This window comes from Panulirus ornatus, chromosome 65 (genome assembly GCF_036320965.1).
Source record: "Panulirus ornatus isolate Po-2019 chromosome 65, ASM3632096v1, whole genome shotgun sequence".
NCBI classification, from domain to species: Eukaryota; Metazoa; Arthropoda; class Malacostraca; order Decapoda; family Palinuridae; genus Panulirus; species Panulirus ornatus.
The window spans coordinates 3,943,294-3,962,528 of record NC_092288.1 but is presented as its reverse complement, the minus strand read 5'-3'; the positions used below and the strand labels follow the sequence as shown (position 1 = coordinate 3,962,528).

At 45.0% G+C, this 19,235-nt stretch overlaps 1 protein-coding gene across 7 annotated transcripts in view; it reads right to left on the bottom strand.

Annotated features, from left to right (window-relative positions):
- LOC139746496 (nucleolysin TIAR-like) overlaps positions 1 to 19,235 on the bottom strand; it is a 1,460,715-nt gene that overhangs the window by 514,081 nt on the left and 927,399 nt on the right. The gene's annotated exons all lie outside the window — the stretch shown is intronic.

The following is a 19,235-nucleotide window of genomic DNA, read 5'->3' as shown; positions in this document are numbered from 1 at the left end:
ACGCGCGTACAAACACTGTCTCTCTCTCTCTCTCTCTCTCTCTCCCACACACACACACACACACACTCATTACCTCCAGTACCGCGTTCAGTTTTACCGAGGTAACATCAACATGGCTATAAACTCACGTATAATCCATTAATCCATTTATCAATCACTTGTTCGACCTCATCCCCTCCCCCTCTATCACCCCCCAACCACACACACACACACACACACACACACCTTCCGTGCACTGAGCGCTGGGTGGCGCCAACACACACACACACACACACACACACACACACACACACACACACTCCCCGTAAACCTCCACTTCAGACTGCCGTCTTTACACACTAAGAAAAACAAAGGCAACATTTTGCAAGATATGCAACACACGGGGGGGCGGGCCTGTGCTATCACGCACTTGCAACACTAGCCAACAAACGCCGACACTTAGAAAAAAAAAAATAATAAGAATAAGAATACTACGATGGACAAACTTTCTTTCTATAAATGATAAATGATAAAGAAACGATGAGAGGCCTGATGTGAAGGTGAAGCAATGCGATGGTTGCACAACAATGACTTCATAAGCGGCTTTATCTGTGCTTTATTCTTCTTCTTCTGTCTACTGAATGACCTGACTTGTGAAAATACTTCCTTCATGAATCCCCCGGATACTTCTCACTGCCTTCAAACCACCACATACTTCCCACCGCCTTCAATCCGATGGATATTTCTCATTCCCTGCAATCAGCCAAATATTTCTCATTCCCATCAACTCGCTGGATACTTCTCATTCCCATCAACCCAATGGATATTTCTCATTCTCATCAACCCACTGGATAGTTCTCATTCCCATCACACCACTGGATATTTCTCATTCCCATCAATCCGCCCGATATTTCTTATTCCCTTCAATCCGACCGATACATCTCAGTGTCTACGACGAACGACGTACGCTAATCATCCAATTTCCCCGCCGCTCAGTACGTTCCACAAGAGACTGGCGTGTGTGTCAAATCTGCGCTACTTATACAAATCAATTTACCAGTTGTTACTCATTCATTTCTTCCGTGTTTTTATTTGTCCATTAAACAATCGTGTAGTTAATGATAACGTACACATACCTTATAACTTCGGTATCACACACACACATATATAAATATATATATATATATATATATATATATATATATATATATATATATATATATATATATATATATTATATATATATATATATTATATATATATATATATATATATATATATATATATATATATATATATATATATATATATATATATTATATATGTATATATATATATATATTATATATATATATATATATATATATATATATATATATATATATATATATATATAAAGATGTTCTGGAAGGAGGTAAATAGGGTGCGTAAGACAAGGGAGCAAATGGGAACTTCAGTGAAGGGCGTAAATGGGGAGGTGATAACAAGTAGCGGTGATGTGAGAAGGAGGTGGAATGAGTATTTTGAAGGTTTGTTGAATGTGTCTGATGACAGAGTGGCAGATATAGGGTGTTTTGGTCGAAGTGGTGTGCAAAGTGAGAGGGTTAGGGAAAATGATTTGGTAAACAGAGAAGAGGTAGTAAAAGCTTTGCGGAAGATGAAAGCCGGCAAGGCAGCAGGTTTGGATGGTATTGCAGTGGAATTTATTAAGAAAGGGGGTGACTGTATTGTTGACTGGTTGGTAAGGTTATTTAATGTATGTATGACTCATGGTGAGGTGCCTGAGGATTGGCGGAATGCGTGCATAGTGCCATTGTACAAAGGCAAAGGGGATAAGAGTGAGTGCTCAAATTACAGAGGTATAAGTTTGTTGAGTATTCCTGGTAAATTATATGGGAGGGTATTGATTGAGAGGGTGAAGGCATGTACAGAGCATCAGATTGGGGAAGAGCAGTGCGGTTTCAGAAGTGGTAGAGGATGTGTGGATCAGGTGTTTGCTTTGAAGAATGTATGTGAGAAATACTTAGAAAAGCAAATGGATTTGTATGTAGCATTTATGGATCTGGAGAAGGCATATGATAGAGTTGATAGAGATGCTCTGTGGAAGGTATTAAGAATATATGGTGTGGGAGGCAAGTTGTTAGAAGCAGTGAAAAGTTTTTATCGAGGATGTAAGGCATGTGTACGTGTAGGAAGAGAGGAAAGTGATTGGTTCTCAGTGAATGTAGGTTTGCGGCAGGGGTGTGTGATGTCTCCATGGTTGTTTAATTTGTTTATGGATGGGGTTGTAAAGGAGGTAAATGCAAGAGTCCTGGAAAGAGGGGCAAGTATGAAGTCTGTTGGGGATGAGAGAGCTTGGGAAGTGAGTCAATTGTTGTTCGCTGATGATACAGCGCTGGTGGCTGATTCATGTGAGAAACTGCAGAAGCTGGTGACTGAGTTTGGTAAAGTGTGTGGAAGAAGAAAGTTGAGAGTAAATGTGAATAAGAGCAAGGTTATTAGGTACAGTAGGGGTGAGGGTCAAGTCAATTGGGAGGTGAGTTTGAATGGAGAAAAACTGGAGGAAGTGAAGTGTTTTAGATATCTGGGAGTGGATCTGTCAGCGGATGGAACCATGGAAGCGGAAGTGGATCATAGGGTGGGGGAGGGGGCGAAAATTTTGGGAGCCTTGAAAAATGTGTGGAAGTCGAGAACATTATCTCGGAAAGCAAAAATGGGTATGTTTGAGGGAATAGTGGTTCCAACAATGCTGTATGGTTGCGAGGCGTGGGCTATGGATAGAGATGTGCGCAGGAGGATGGATGTGCTGGAAATGAGATGTTTGAGGACAATGTGTGGTGTGAGGTGGTTTGATCGAGTAAGTAACGTAAGGGTAAGAGAGATGTGTGGAAATAAAAAGAGCGTGGTTGAGAGAGCAGAAGAGGGTGTTTTGAAATGGTTTGGGCACATGGAGAGAATGAGTGAGGAGAGATTGACCAAGAGGATATATGTGTCGGAGGTGGAGGGAACGAGGAGAAGAGGGAGACCAAATTGGAGGTGGAAAGATGGAGTGAAAAAGATTTTGTGTGATCGGGGCCTGAACATGCAGGAGGGTGAAAGGAGGGCAAGGAATAGAGTGAATTGGAGTCATGTGGTATACAGGGGTTGACGTGCTGTCAGTGGATTGAAGCAAGGCATGTGAAGCGTCTGGGGTAAACCATGGAAAGCTGTGTAGGTATGTATATTTGTGTGTGTGGACGTGTGTATGTACATGTGTATGGGGGGGGGGGGGTGGGGCCATTTCTTTCGTCTGTTTCCTTGCGCTACCGCGCAAACGCGGGAGACAGCGACAAACTATAAAAAAAAAAAAAAAAAAAAAAAATATATATATATATATATATATATATATATATATTATATATGTATATATATATATATATTATATATATATATATATATATATATATATATATATATATATATATATCCCATATTACCGGAAAAATAAATAATTTCATTTCAGGGTTAAGAGGCACGTAAGGCTATTAGTCTATAATAAAACTCGACTTTAACGACCGTAACAGCGCTAACAGCCCCAGAAAAAACCGAAAACCCGTATTGCCCCACAACCCAGACGTTTTCTCTCAACACAATCACAACATGAGGCGCTTGTAGGGAATGGAAGGGGGGGGGGGGGGGGTAAGTAGAGATAATAAGGCAGAGGAGGGTACGTGGGGTAGATAGGTAGGGAAGGAAATGGGTAAGAGTTGACGGGGTGAAGGGGGAGGCAATGACTTCGATGTCGTATATTGGCGGGGACGAGGCGGGAGGTTCCCCAACACATCGGCTAACTATACACGATTGTCCCTTACGACCCTTGACCCCTAACAGCCCCGAGAGTTAAGAGGGGAGACAACAGCGAGACACAGTTAAGTACGGGCGGCGGGAGGAGGAGGAGGCGCAGCTAAGCGGCGGCAAGCGGCGGCGGGCGGCGGTGGGCGGCGGCGGATAAAGCGTCGGCGATTAAGCGTAAGCGAGGCAGCGGCGTCGCTTGCGTCCCACCTGCCCCCGTTCCCACCGCAATCACATCCTCACCCAACCCTCCCTTCCCTTCTACGTCGAACGACACCTACACGACCATCTCGTATGTGCGACAAGTCGTCCGTTCCAGTCGCCGACGCCGTCGGACCCGCCCACGACTGCCGACACACCACAGCTTAGAACGCTGCTCCTCCAGCACTCCAGACGACACAGAACCGTCGCCACGATACAGAAAAAAATAAAATACAGAAGAAACACAATACCCACCGAAGCCCACACTACATCAAATAAGTCCACTGAAAGCCAAAAAAATATCGGAAGCGTCCCACAGACACCAAAATTGATCATTCGACTAGGCTAGCGACGTCCTCAGAAGAACCCAGACTGTAAAATTCCTCGTCGGGGGGTAAAAAAAAAAAAAAAATATTACTGTTAGGACTCATTCTAAAAACCGGGGTATATGCGTCTTCCTTCGCGGTCACGCATGAGAACTCGCCCCCCACCCCCACCGTGTAGCAATTAAAAGTTAACTGCCGTTTCTTCCATTTAAAATCGTGATAAGAATGTGTGTCCGGGGGAACATATTCCGTGCATTTTATTCCTACTTACCGGTCTATAGTCTCCCAGATTTCAGGTCTCGCTGTGATAAGGGACGCCATCAAGCAATCTAACTCGCGAACAACCAACGCTGCGAGGCCTGGCTTCAACGGCACGGTGAGATGCGTGTGACACCACGTAGCAGGGAGTGAGATAAAGCTTCAACATTGGATAGTTTACGCACGAGCTTTCCCATCGGCGTAACGTGGAATTATAAGGTAAACACAGCGTCTTCCCTGACCCCTCGAGGTATTGCTACGCAAAGGAACAAGACAAAACTGGTTTGACAAACGAGATGATCCGGGTTGCCAAACGACACGCGAGCGGGGGCTTCCGGTGTACTTCACGTAAACACTAGACGCAGAGGCAGAACAGACGCCCCTCATTTCCTACGTAACGAGGCTGGTGCTTCAGTGGGCATATATACAGACACCCACACACGTCTCGACCTACGAGGATGTGTGTATACGTAAGATTATACGACACGGTACAAATTTTATGCGAGGTTAAGAGACGAGGTAACTCAATTGTAAAACTATCTCCCACTAACATTCAACACACACACACACACCGTGCAATCAGATCCAGGTGAGAACTTTGTCAACAGAAATCCAACAGGTCCCACGACGGGGAACGCTCGTCACACGCGATCACTGGCGTCCAAACACACACACAAACACACACACGCCAGACTCACATCGCCGACCCGCTTAACCGGTCGATTCCGCACCGATCCATCGGCGAATATCGACCTTGGGGAGAGAGGAGGGACAAGTCATGAGGGGGATGGGGAAGGGGTGGAGTTACGAACCGCCAGTCGTTACTGGCGCCGCCACCACATTACACATGCGACATCCGATTCTGTCGTAGCTGCTATAGTCCTTCGCCCCTCTCCCTCCTCCAGCCTTTTCTACACACACACACCACCCGCTTGCCTACAGTCAACAGTCTCGCCCTACGGTCTACAGCCACAGTCCTACAATACGAAGATGTGTTCATTCTGATGATAACCTCACGTTGTTCTTCCTCTCACAAGCTGTATACAGACCAGTAGTCTACTACATCGAGTACCCGCAGTTTGCTTTATGTTTCCTGATTTTAATAGTCAATTGATTATGAATAAAAGGCGTTATCTATCTATTTTCTTTGGGGTGGTGTTGCAGAACGTTGGAATGAGTTTAAATCAATTGTCACGCTATGTAAAGCTTGCGAACCACTGTGTCCATACAATAACTTAAAAAAAAAACTACACTATCAAACTGAGTTAACTACTCACTGGTAGGTCAAAATTCACAAGACTTTTTTTGGCAAAGTTTTTTTTTCTGGCCTAAATAAGATCGCTTTTCAGTCACATTTCTGCACGGTTTTAACAAGTCACTTTACGGAACATAATCATGAAGTTCGAAAAAAAAAACTAAAATTCTACAATAAAATGATCGACTTCATAATGTCCTATCTTTTGGACCATTTTTCAATTTCTTTTTTCCAAGCACTGAGGTCAAAATTTAGAGCCAATCATATCAGTATCAATCCCTACCTTCAGGACCTGAACGTCGAATATTCGACTCTTATTATCCATTCCAAGGCAAAGACTTCAGGTCCTGAAGTCTTGATTATGCTAAAATTATATATATCAGACTTTTCCCAGGCTTCAGCGTTCGGGGACGAAGCCTCTCCAAGTCTAACAACAAACTGCCAAAACCTAACAATTCTACAACTCTGTTTACGACGCAGGACCAATTTCGTTGATGCAGTCACAACACACGACCTCGAAATTACTGATGAGGTCAAACAAGTGGAAATCATGATCGTCAGTTTGATTAATTCTTCGAATACTTTCAAGGAATAGAAAAGTTCTCCTAGCGACATAACCCTCACCCCAACCTGTGTCAACGAATCACGATCCTTCTTTCTATCATCACCAAACAGCAGCCTTAATCATCGCTGACCCCCTTATTAGGCGTCCGGCAAACAGGCCCAGACACCTCACTCGAAAAAAAAAAAAAGGAAAAAAAAAATTTAATAACTACGACTCTTTCCCCCAAAACGTATGAATAGCCAGAGCACAGAGTCTCTCTCTCTCTCTCTCTCTCTCTCTCTCTCTCTCTCTCTCTCTCTCTCTCTCTCTCATGCCGTATCAATATCCACTAGCAACACGCCGTCCAAATAGGCAACTTCCCCACATCACTTCAGGTGAAGAGGGTATTGGGAAGAGGGAGGGAGGGAGACAACCCTCTTCTGGAGTCGAGAGAGAAGTCTGGGTCATTGGAGGACGCCTCCCCCATTTTCTTCTTGGGAGGTGTGTCCAAAACACTGCCGTAAGCACCATCTGGACGAGACTTCGCCTCTCCCGAATTTGGAGGCCTTTCGCTCTGGTGGGAAATTTTGCTGGCAATCGACAGACGACCTCCTCCTCCTCCTCCTCCTGACCCGCTCCGCTACCTGCGATGGAGGTCGACGGTGTCCCCCCGCACACTCTACCTACTTACATGCCTATCACCGTAAATGAAGGAGGGAGGTGCAGGTGTGTGTGTGTGTGTGTGTGTGTGTGTGTGTGTGTGTGTGTGTGTGTAATTACCCAACAGTACCTACCTATTTGTACAGAAGGGGGGGTGGGAAGTTCTACACTTGTGGGAATCTATATTGCGCACGCGCGCGTACGTATGCGTGCGTGCGTGCGTTCGTGAAAATACATAGAGAAAAGAGCAACAAATACGTGGTATTAATCTTGGACAAATCTTTCCTTAAGACGTTTCTGCAAAATCTCAGAATCAAAAACTTTCAGAATTACAGACTAAGTTAGCGCTGGGACTTAACGTGTACTTTGCCAACCTGGCTGGCTCCACGATCAGTCAACTTATCCTCTTGAAACGCTCTGCACGGACCGTGCCTAGCGAGGACCGTGCTTAGCAAAGGACCGTGCCTAGCGAGGCTAGGGCCTAGTAACGACTGCGATTAGCAGAGACCGTGCTTATCAAGGGCTGTGCTTGATAAGTACCGTCCTTTTAATAGGAAGGTACGTTCATAATGACAAAAAAAAAAAATGATCGTGGAGACATTACTATACACTGGTGCCAGTGGCTGATGATCTGGGTGCACGTGCACGACACAAACGCGACTGAAGTACTCCCTCTGCCGCCCCTCCGTCTCCCAGCACCCATGTCGTGGACGCCTGGCCTGTTATGGGACAGACCTGGAAGCCAAGCTATCACACCCAACCCGGGTCGTGTACCGTGGTGTTCAAGGGTCGTGTACCGTCATCATCAAGGGTCGTACCGTCGTCCACAAGGGTCGTACCGTCGTCTACGAGGGTCGTACCGTCGTCTACGAGGGTCGTACCGTCGAATTCAAAGGTCGTAACCAGTTGTATTCAAGGGTCGTTCGGTCGTCCTAAAGAAACTTAAAGTGTTGGTGTGTAATGTAGAACACCAGGATGATACACTAGCGGCAGCGAATGCAAAGAAAAAAAAAAGAAATAAAATAAATCGTCAGAACAGTACACTTGTGGCGATACCTGCAGAAATACACACCCAGCGATAACATGCCAGAGAGCGATAACATGCCAGAGATAATTTCCCTCTTGGAGCGCTTTCGTGTATTACTACACCTTCAAGAGAACTAGTTACAGACAGACGTACCTAATCATAATCAAAACGTGATAATAAACGAATACTCACAAGATTCTCTTGTTTCCTTTTCGTAGTGGGGTGTCTGCATTTATGAAGTCATGTGTCTGCTGTGATTATCTGCACACACACACACACACACACACACACACACAGACACACACACACACACACACACACACACACACACACACACACACATACACAATCTCGGTCACCGGCATCCACTGTACACGGAGGAGGAGACGTCGCAGCCTATCCACACCTGTCCAGCAGTCCAGACTTTCTAAATCCATTTCATGAGAATCAAATACGACGCCTCGCTCACCTACAGCGGATCAGGTTTATATATAACACCCTCACATCCACGAAGAGAAACAATGACATGTTTCTGTTTTCCTTATGGTTTCAATTTGAGACATCGACGACAACACTTGCAAAAAGGACGGGTTGTGGAAGCGATCGTGGAGAGGAGGAGGATCAAGCAGCAGCAGCGGGAGGAGGAGCAATTATAATCGTCCGCTGGTACAGCCGTGGCTCGTACGTCCAGCGACCTTACGGTACACCAACGTGCTATACACTCGAGAAGTATACGTCCGGTACACTCTCACGTGCTACACACTCAAAAGCAACACACGTACGGTACACTCGCGTGGAGTACACCCACGAAAATAAACACGGCATTTACCATCCATACACCTACGATGCGAAATATAGAACACACACACACACACGCAGAACCTGACACACCCACGGATAATAAAACGGTAAACATGCACTCACGAGGACCAAAATCCCGGGCGAGGGGCAACCACCGACTCAGCAGAAGGCAGGACGTCCCTCATTTATCTTGTTATAAACAGTGATGGAGCGGCGCGCGATGCAACCAACACAGGAGGAAAAAATGTTACGTTCCCTCAGTAATGATCCCGTGTATCGCTAGGGGTCAGGGGGAGGGGGTCTCTCCTGTCTGTCTGCTGGTCTGTCTGTCTGTCACGCACACACACACACACACACACACACACACACACATATATATACATATACTTAAATATCACGTTGCTTGTATAAATATTCCGATAATCCTTTCATATACACTTCCATATAAGCTTTGACACATATATATCATTTTAATAACAAATACTTCCATGAAACGCACGATAATTCGTGTTAAAATTCATACAAAAAAAACAATATAAGCAAAATGAAACAGAAAAAATAATCACTCCGGCTGAATCAATCAACTTCTCTTCTCGCTGCTGAAAAAATAATATATAAAAAAATATATTGACAATGAAGTCAACAAACTCTCTCTCTTCTGCCGGAGACGCAACAACTGTATCTTAACATGGGCATGAGGGATGGGAGGGTGGTGGAAGAGGGACAGAGGGATGGGATAGGATGGGGAGGAAAACACACGAAGAGAGAGAGAGAGAGAGAGGGAGAGAGAGAGAGAGAGAGAGAGAGAGAGAGAGAGAGAGAGAGAGAGAGAGAGAGAGAGAGAGAGAGAGAGAGAGGTCGTGGAATAGGAATATGAAACGAAAAACTTGGAAAATACGACCGTGAGAAGGACCCGGAAATGGATAAAGACGGGGAAGGAGAAGACAAGAGGAGGAACAAAGAATAATAGAGTGAGAGAGTGAGGCGGTGTGTAGAACAGGAAGGTAGAGAGAGAAAAGTACACGAGGAACAGACGGCAGTCACATATATACACACACACATACAGGAGGAGGAGGAGGAGGAGGTCCACAGCTCATCAGTGAACGCGGCACTAAGGAAATAGGAGATATGGAAGGTCGCAGACACGAAAGACGGAAGAGGAAGGGGAATAATAACGAGGAACAGGTGCGGCGGAGATAACTGAGTAGCCAGAGAGAGAGAGAGAGAGAGAGAGAGAGAGAGAGAGAGAGAGAGAGAGAGAGAGAGAGAGAGAGAGAGAGAGAGCGTACTACGGTGAAGAGTTGGGGAAACAGAGATGTGAATTATGGGAAGTTGGGAAGAGGAATGAAACGCTAAACAGGCGAAAACAAAGGGTGGTGAGAGTGTAAACACCTCTCCCATAACTCTCCCCCTTACGCCTCTCCCATACTCTCCCCTTTACACCTCTCCCGTACTCTCCCCCTTTGAAAGATGTGAGAGTAAAATATGTAAAAAAATTTCTTGATCGTTACAAGACAGCTAAGCTTTTCTTCTCCGAACAATACACGTCTCTGACAGGGATATCGGGCGTGACCTGTCCGACAGCAAGACTGAGGTCACAGGTCACAGGTCGACCGTGACCCCAAGCTTAAGCTGGAGACCCAACTCCACTACGGTCACAAGAAACAGCATATGACCCAAGCTTTATGTGGCTATTAAAGCTTTGACGACGCGGCTGTTCTCGGCTTGAAGTGCGAAAGAACACAAAATCAAAGTTAAGATACCCCAAAAAAACAAACAAACAAACAATGACAATTTAAATGCTAGATATTTAGCTTACCGAAGGACCAAATGTACTCATACACACACACACACACACACACACACACACACACACACACACACATATATATATATATATATATATATATATATATATATATATATATATATATATATATATATATATATATATATATATATATCACCAATTTTCCCTGTATTACATTCGACTGTCTTAATACAGTTTTTTCCCAATGCACTTCACCTAGTTTAAAGTAATTTCGTAATTTTTTTCCTGAACAATGTCTTCCTACCGAATATAACACATATCTAAACGTATGATAAAAATTCAGATTCCGTCAGGTTCAAGAAAGCTCCCCCAACTAATGAACTAAGAACACAAGATCACTGACCCCCCCATCGAGAGAACAACATGAACACTAAAGTTCTTGATATTCTGGAAATAACACACGTTTACGAGGTTTACCATCTGAACCCAGTGTTCTTTAATCCAGCACTTCCGCTATCCCCAACACTCTTGAAGATTTCGAGACTTGAAAGCGATGATCTTCCACGAATAAACGTAATACATAATTGTTTCAATTCTACGAATATTTTCAGCTATTCCTTCACGCCTCCACATGAAGAGATAAGATGGGCCGCCCGCCGTGCCCATGCCTTATGCACCGTGAAAGTATATGAATAAATTCGTATTATGCTCACAAGTCTATGATCCAATATTTACAAGAATCAAAGATATCTTACAGATATAAACCTAAGACACACACACACACACACACACACACACACACACACACACACACACTCACATATATGAAACTATACACCGAATAATATATAAACCCAACAGTCCACTTAATATTCATGTCTTGGCTCATAGAAATACATATACACGCATGACCCACCTCGGGGCAGGAAGGCGACGGAGAGCCCTTCAATTAACCCAACCTTATAATACGTACGGAACTCCCGACGACGAAGGAACGTTCCGTTCCGCGACCCATCGAGAAATCCCTGTACCGTTCCGCGACCCACCTGTTCCTGCCGTGTTCAGCAAACCGACACATTGGCCTTAAAAGACAGATCACAAGCCACTAAAATCGCCCGGCCCGTGGCGTCACGAAAGAGCGAGCGTTTTAAACGATCAAAATTCGATTCGGGGTAAATGAAGCGATATATATATATATATATATATCTTTTTGGGAAGGGGGGGAGGGGGGACGAACGAATTAACCATCAACGGCTGCTTCGACCAACTTAAGGCCCTCTCCCCCTCTCCCCTCCCTCCCTCCTTTCCGGGGCCCATGATGGCTGGCTGACTGGCTGGCTAGTTGACCGACATAAGGAGAGATCGATATGTTTGGGAAGAAGCAGGTAATTAGCACACATGTGGAGGGGCGAGAGAGGCGAGGGAGAGGGAGGGAGAGGGAGGGAGAGGGAAAGAGAGACCTTCAGTGGTATGGTCTCGCACAACACGTACAGCCCGAGCTGGAGGGATAGAGTGGCGCCCCACCCCCACCACCCCTTCACTCGATCACTGCAGAGAAGTACGGAAGGCGACGCATCTCCTGCGAGTTCGTCCGACATTATGCGTTACCGAACACACCGCCGGGTTCCGATGACGGACGTACGTGCGTGTCGTCCGCAGATTCTCTCGCCGATGCAAGGAAATAAATGGAAATGATAAATAACATCCAGGAGGTAATCACTGATGAACAATATGTTTAAATATACATCAGCAGTGAGTATTTCTTTCATCCTTTTTTTGTATCAGTTATTTAGTCGATGCCAATGACCTTCCTGTGTGCTTGCTCCAAGCGCAACGCAATACAGTGTTACAAGAGTAAAGCAATACAGTGTTACAAGCGTAAAGCAATACAGTGTCACAAGCGGAAAGCTATACAGTGTTACAAGAGTAAAGCAATACAGTGTTACAAGCGTAAAGCAATACAGTGTCACAAGCGGAAAGCTATACAGTGTTACAAGCGTAAAGCAATACAGTGTCATAAGCGGAAAGCTATACAGTGTTACAAGCGTAAAGCTATACAAGTTACAAGCGTAAAGCTATATACAGTGTTACAAGCGTAAAGCTATATACTGTGTTACAAGCGTAAAGCTATACAGTGTTACAAACGTCCAGCAATACAGTGTCACAAGCGCAACGCAATACAGCGTCACAAGCGTACAGCTATACAGTGTTACAAGCGTAAAGCAATACAGTGTTACAAACGTCCAGCAATACAGTGTCACAAGCGCAAAGCAATACAGTGTTACAAGCGTAAAGCAATACAGTGTTACAAGCATTAGTGATCGACACAATTTCCCTTCCGCAAGTACGTCCGACAAAAGCAGGTAGTTATGATACACTCAACCCACGGTGGTACGCCGCTTGAACACGACGGTACGTACGACCCTTGAGCACGACGGTACGTACGACCCTTGAGCACGACGGTACGTACGACCCTTGAGCACGACGGTACGCACGGCCCCTGAGCATGACGGTACTATGACCCTTGAGCACGACGGTACGTACGGCCCTTGAGCACGACGGTACGACCCTTGAGCACGACGGTGCGTACGGCCCTTGAGCACGACGGTACGTAAGGCCCTTGAGCACGACGGTACGTACGGCCCTTGAGCACGACGGTACGACCCTTGAGCACGACGGTACTACGACCCTTGAGCACGACGGTACTACGACCCTTGAGCACGACGGTGCGTCCCTTGAGCACAACGGTATGGGCCTTTTAAAACCCACGACTGTACGACCCTTGAGCGAGCATGAGGGGTACGGACCCTTTGCGGGTAATGATTGGGTGACCTTTAATCTGACCGACCCGTCGTCAGGGATTGGGGTCAAAGGTCACGCCATCCTGCCCAGGGATCGTAAGGGTCGTGTTTTAAGGATGGTAGGGTCGTGTTCAAGAAGTACACCTGTCGTTCGCCTCACAAGTCGGCCACTCACTGCTAGTGTGTGTAATGAAAAACAAATATTCGCTGTACAACATTTTAACAACAAAACAAAAATAAACAAATGAAACAAATATAACTAATAAACAAAACAAATTCATTTATTCATTTACTGATGCATTCCATAAAATCAAACTTGCTAATACAATACGTGGACTTTTTTTTAACACCACAATTTATATAAACCAGACAATAAATTCGACGCCTCGGTTTTCTAATTGGAAAAGAAAAAAAAAAAGAAAATATAAAGAGGCATTTGTGGAGAAGAAAGAACTCGAGGGAATTATAAGTCTATCAAGACAACGTTGGCAAAATTACATGACTGAAAATATGAACCCGACCACGCCATACACTACGTTACAGTGTACACACACACACACAATGGAATAACTCGGCCAGTAATACTGAGCCACAAGCATATGTTCAGCGGAATATTTTTCCTCTTCCGACGATAAATACATGTGTTATCGGCGACGCTGGAAATTTGTTGACAAACTCGCCGGCGGTGCTCAGCGGGCGGATAGAAATAGCCGAGTATATCCAGAGAGAGAGAGAGAGAGAGAGAGAGAGAGAGAGAGAGAGAGAGAGAGAGAGAGAGAGAGAGAGAGAGAGAGTTTATCGCCGTTTAAGTCCACAGGAGGAAAACCTGACTCCTAGTTTTCATTTGCAATGAGGGAAATATATATATATATATATATATATATATATATATATATATATATATATATATATATATATATATATATATCATCGGAAATACTGTACTGTCCACACGTTCGGTGTATTTTCAAATTCAACAACTGGATATAGTTTCATTTTTTTTTTTTGGCTAACAAGTGACCAAATTTGACAAAAACATGAAGCATTTTCGGTTAATTCTATAAATGTTAACTAAGTTTTACAATATTTGACCTGGATATATTAAGTTACTTGTGTATAATAGGGCACCTGTTTACATGAATACACAAACAAATTAAATAATATACATATATATATATATATATATATATATATATATATATATATATATATATATATATATATATATATATATATATAACGTAATGCCCTCGAACATCCAGGAATCGAACCGATACCATTTGTGTGGGAGATGGGTGCACTAGCCATAGCCTGGTCGTTACCGTAATCTCACTCACAATAATGTTAGCGGGTCGAAGAATTCTTGCTATCGCAGGACATAATGTGTTCTACGAAAGCGCGCGTCCACTGCACTACATATTATATATATATATATATATATATATATATATATATATATATATATATATATATATATATATATATATATATGCTGTATATTTTTCTTTCCTCTTATTCATAAATCAATCTACGTCAGTTTTCGTATCGTGGTGACGGTGTGTTCTGAGGCAAGTGTGGCGGCGGTGATGGTGGTAGGAGCAGCGCCACGCTCCTGTACCGAGGGTGGATGCATAACGATCCGGCCTTCACACACCACTGTACATCAACCAAGATGTATAACTCAACCCTTGTGTGTGTGTGTGTGTGTGGGGGGGGGGGGGGGTGTAAGGGTTAGCAAGTTAACGCGTTGTGCTGTGTTACTGCCCGACCGACGCCTCATAACCTGCGGTGGCAATTCTATGAATAATCTGTTACTTCGTCCACATCTACTACTGTGCGAGTGGTCGGGTCGTACCTGTGTGTGTGTGTGTGTGTGTGTGTGTGTGTGTGTGTGTGTGTGTGTGTGTGTGTGTGTGTGTGTGTGGTGACTACGTTGCTCTGTATGGATACCATTTTGAACGCTTCTACTGCTCTTTATAAATGAGGTATAAACCCATTCGCTACCAAAATAGCATTTCAGGAACAAATGATTTTAACAAAATTATACCATTCATCGTAACGATAAAACTGACCTTTTGTATGGAAGACATCTGACTTATTCACTATGCTAAGCGATCGCCCTGACAGAGTCGGCTGTATTCCGTCCATAAATATATACAAATATAACCAATAAAATTACCTTCTCGAGTTAAGTCTTCGATTAAATTATCTTCACCAAATAAAATCCGGTGGTGAATGAGGTACGGAAACGATTATATTACTCAATTACTCAATGAGTAATGAGATCAAGAATCAGTTATAAAAATATATTCCTTATATAATTAATGATGTGGGTATACCCCCATTATACTAAGTCTGTTACACATGAAAGATGATGTGTGGAAATACACGGTAAGTTTGTGAGTTGAAGTTTGCAACTTCATATTATTCAGTAAATCTTATCTCGATTCACACATCACTCATCATCATTAATATTCACATCAATAATGTCGACAGAAAATGCGGCAGAGAGAATATGACAAATATATATACTGACTCGCATTTTTTTTTTTCCCCAAGTTTCTTCTTTTATTTTCTAATGACATTTTTTTTACCTCTCGGTTGTCGACTTTACCAGCCAGCGCCACCGGTCGCCATGGTACCTTCCTTCTCTCCCTGCTCTCCTCACTCCCGTCTTACACTTGTCTCTACCCACCCATCGTTAGCCTCTTCCCCACTAGAATTCTCAATCTTTTTCACTCAAGTCTCATCCTCACTCCACCCTCGTACATAGACCCCCTCCTCTCACTTCAACACCATCCACACACACACACACACACACACACACAGCCCCATCTCACAACTCAACCCCAATCTTACTTAGATTCCACTTCCACTTAGCATCTCAAACTCACTTAGAATCCACTGTCACTTAAACTTCACCATGACTCCACCTCCGGCTCGTTTTCATCCCAATCTCGTACCAAAGCATCATTTTCTCGCTTCAATCCATCCATCCATCATCTCCACGGCTCGGATCTCATCACAAATCGCCTCGACGCACTTAACTCCCTCTCACCATAATTTTTTCTCTTGGAACGTCAATCGCTGACGACGGTGTCAGAGCCTCGCAACACCCGCCTTTCCTTCAGGGCTACGTGGGTCTTCCAGTAAGATAAACATTTAATCCTGGCTTTAAAATGTGACCATCTTTGTCCTTCTGACGATCACACTGAAAATAATATGCCATCGTAACGTAGACCTTACAGTGGGTTGGTGACGAGGCAGGGAGTAGCACGGAAGACCTTGGTCTGTAACTGTTACGAGGGTCGTTGTGACAAGACCAACCGCCTCGAATGACCTACAACCACCCGGCGGCAGCACACTGACCCGATGGGCCTCTCGTTGACCAACTTGGGGTCAACGGTGACGACGGCACGGCGGTGACGCTTCGTTAACCTGGTGAATCAGTCGTTAAATCAACACCTTTTGAACCAATCGTTTTTATCAGCGACTGTGTTTGTTCCCATACATATATGTGTGAGAGTCGCATATACAGAGTATACATAGATATACAGAGTACGCACACACACACACACACACACACACACACACACACACACACACACATACACACACTTCACCAATACGAGCAACCGTCGCAAAACGTATCATCAGCTCCTCTAAGCTACCGATTTGGAGGGCAAGGAGACGAAAGGATGGGCCGAAACCCCTCCGTCAATGTTCGTGAATGAGGGTAAGGTGAAGCGAGGGGAGAATCTTTTTTTTTTTTCTTTTAGAATCTTTGAACTTGGAAGACGTTCAGTGCTCGGGGTGTGTGAGAGGGAGTCCTAAACTAATCAGCAGACGATCATACTAGCAGAGACCAAAGACAGGTATATTTTCTTTCTATTTTTTTCACCTCTCTCTCAATCGCCGACACTGCTGATTCACTGAATTTCGAGGGGTTCGAATCCATGTGTGTGAGAGAGAGAGAGAGAGAGAGTGTGAGTGAGTGAGGCTATGGGGAAAGCTGTCAACCCTTAAGCCATAAGGGGGTCAGCAGTGCGGGGAATAGGGTCAACCTTGACGAGAGAGAGAGAGAGAGAGAGAGAGAGAGAGAGAGAGAGAGAGAGAGAGAGAGAGAGAGAGAGAGAGAGAGAGAGAGAGAGGACGGGAACATTGCAAGCTCCTCCTCCTCACCTGAAGACCACAAGTTGAGGAACAGGGCTGAGTTCTGACCTCCTCCCTGTACCTGGAGAGAGAGAGAGAGAGAGAGAGAGAGAGAGAGAGAGAGAGAGAGAGAGAGAGAGAGAGAGAGAGAGAGAGAGTGGTGTCGGGCTTGACTGTGGTGGAGGGTCGAGGGAAGGGGTTGGAGACCATGTTGAACGACTCGCCAGGGAGAGTCAAGATCGCGGGGATAATACTTTTGAAAGTACTCAGCATATGGCCAAGAGGGTCGAGGGGAGGCAGACGATGAGGGGAGAGAGAGAGAGAGAGAGGCGGGTGTGTGTGTGTGTGAGAGGGAGGAGAGGGAGAGAGAGGAGGTGAAAAGAGACGGGTTGAAAGATGAGGGGTACAGAAACGGAATAAGTCGTGGCATCAAGAGGAGGGACGGGAACAAGGAGGGAAACACAGCGAAGAAGGGAAGACACTCAGTAATGAAAGGGTCAAAACGAAACGAGGGAGATAAGGGAGAGACGGGAGGAGTGAGAGACAGACAGAGACGATCGGTGTAAAGGATATGGGACGACACCGTGCGGCATCTGTTTCACGGACGTGACGACCGGAGAAAACGAACGACGGGAGGGACAGACGGAAGGGACAGACTAGACGAGGGGTACAGAGTTGACAGGTGAATACAGTGGAGGGGACATGGAGACGGGGGAAAGCAGAAGGGACGGTGGGATAGACAGGAAGAAGAAACATTACGCGAGTAGAAACTGGACCAGAGATGTAAACAATATACGACGAGACGGTATATAACCAAGAAATTTGAGCGCAAAAGGCAAGGCGAACAAGACAATCTGGCAGGAAAAAAATGGGGAGATATAAGATAAAGAAGAGGAGGAGGAGGAGGAGACGAAGGTGTGAGGAGGGAAGGAGGAAAGGTGAGGTGTGGGTGACAAGGAAGGAGAGGCTGGGAAAGAGACGGACGTGAGACGTGAGGAGACACGACAGAGACGTGAGGCAGGGGAAGCACCCAGAACCACGTAGCATCCACACGTCAGCAACCAGGGGAGCTGCTCCGCCAGGGAGACTAGAGACGAGCCCCTGCAAACTCGTCCCTTACCCCACGGTTGCCCTCCCGACCAGGTCGCCACCAGCAGCGAACTCTCCTCATCGACGCTCCCGCACCTTCACGAACGAATCGAGCCGTTCATTTCCGCACATCACGGGAGGCAGACCCGACACATCCCCCTTCCCCAGGGGCACGTGTACGTGAGGACGATCACCGACGAATCTCTACGTCTCCCGGTACGTTCAGCGGCGACTTTAGCTCCCGGTGAATCTCAGGTGCGGCGGCCTACGACGTAGTATGGCCCGTGTTGCGGCCGTGACTGCCCCGCGGGGTCAGACACCGCCTTGCAAGGGGGTTCCTTCCTGCAGGACATGACGGAACCCCTAATTCTCCTTCAGGTATTTTTCCCCGCACTGTTTCCATCGAAGCACAGAGCGCATCTACAGCTACAAATGTCCGGTGTGTATATATATGTATATATATATATATATATATATATATATATATATATATATATATATATATATATATAATGTTCTATTATTTTTTTCCCGTTTTTT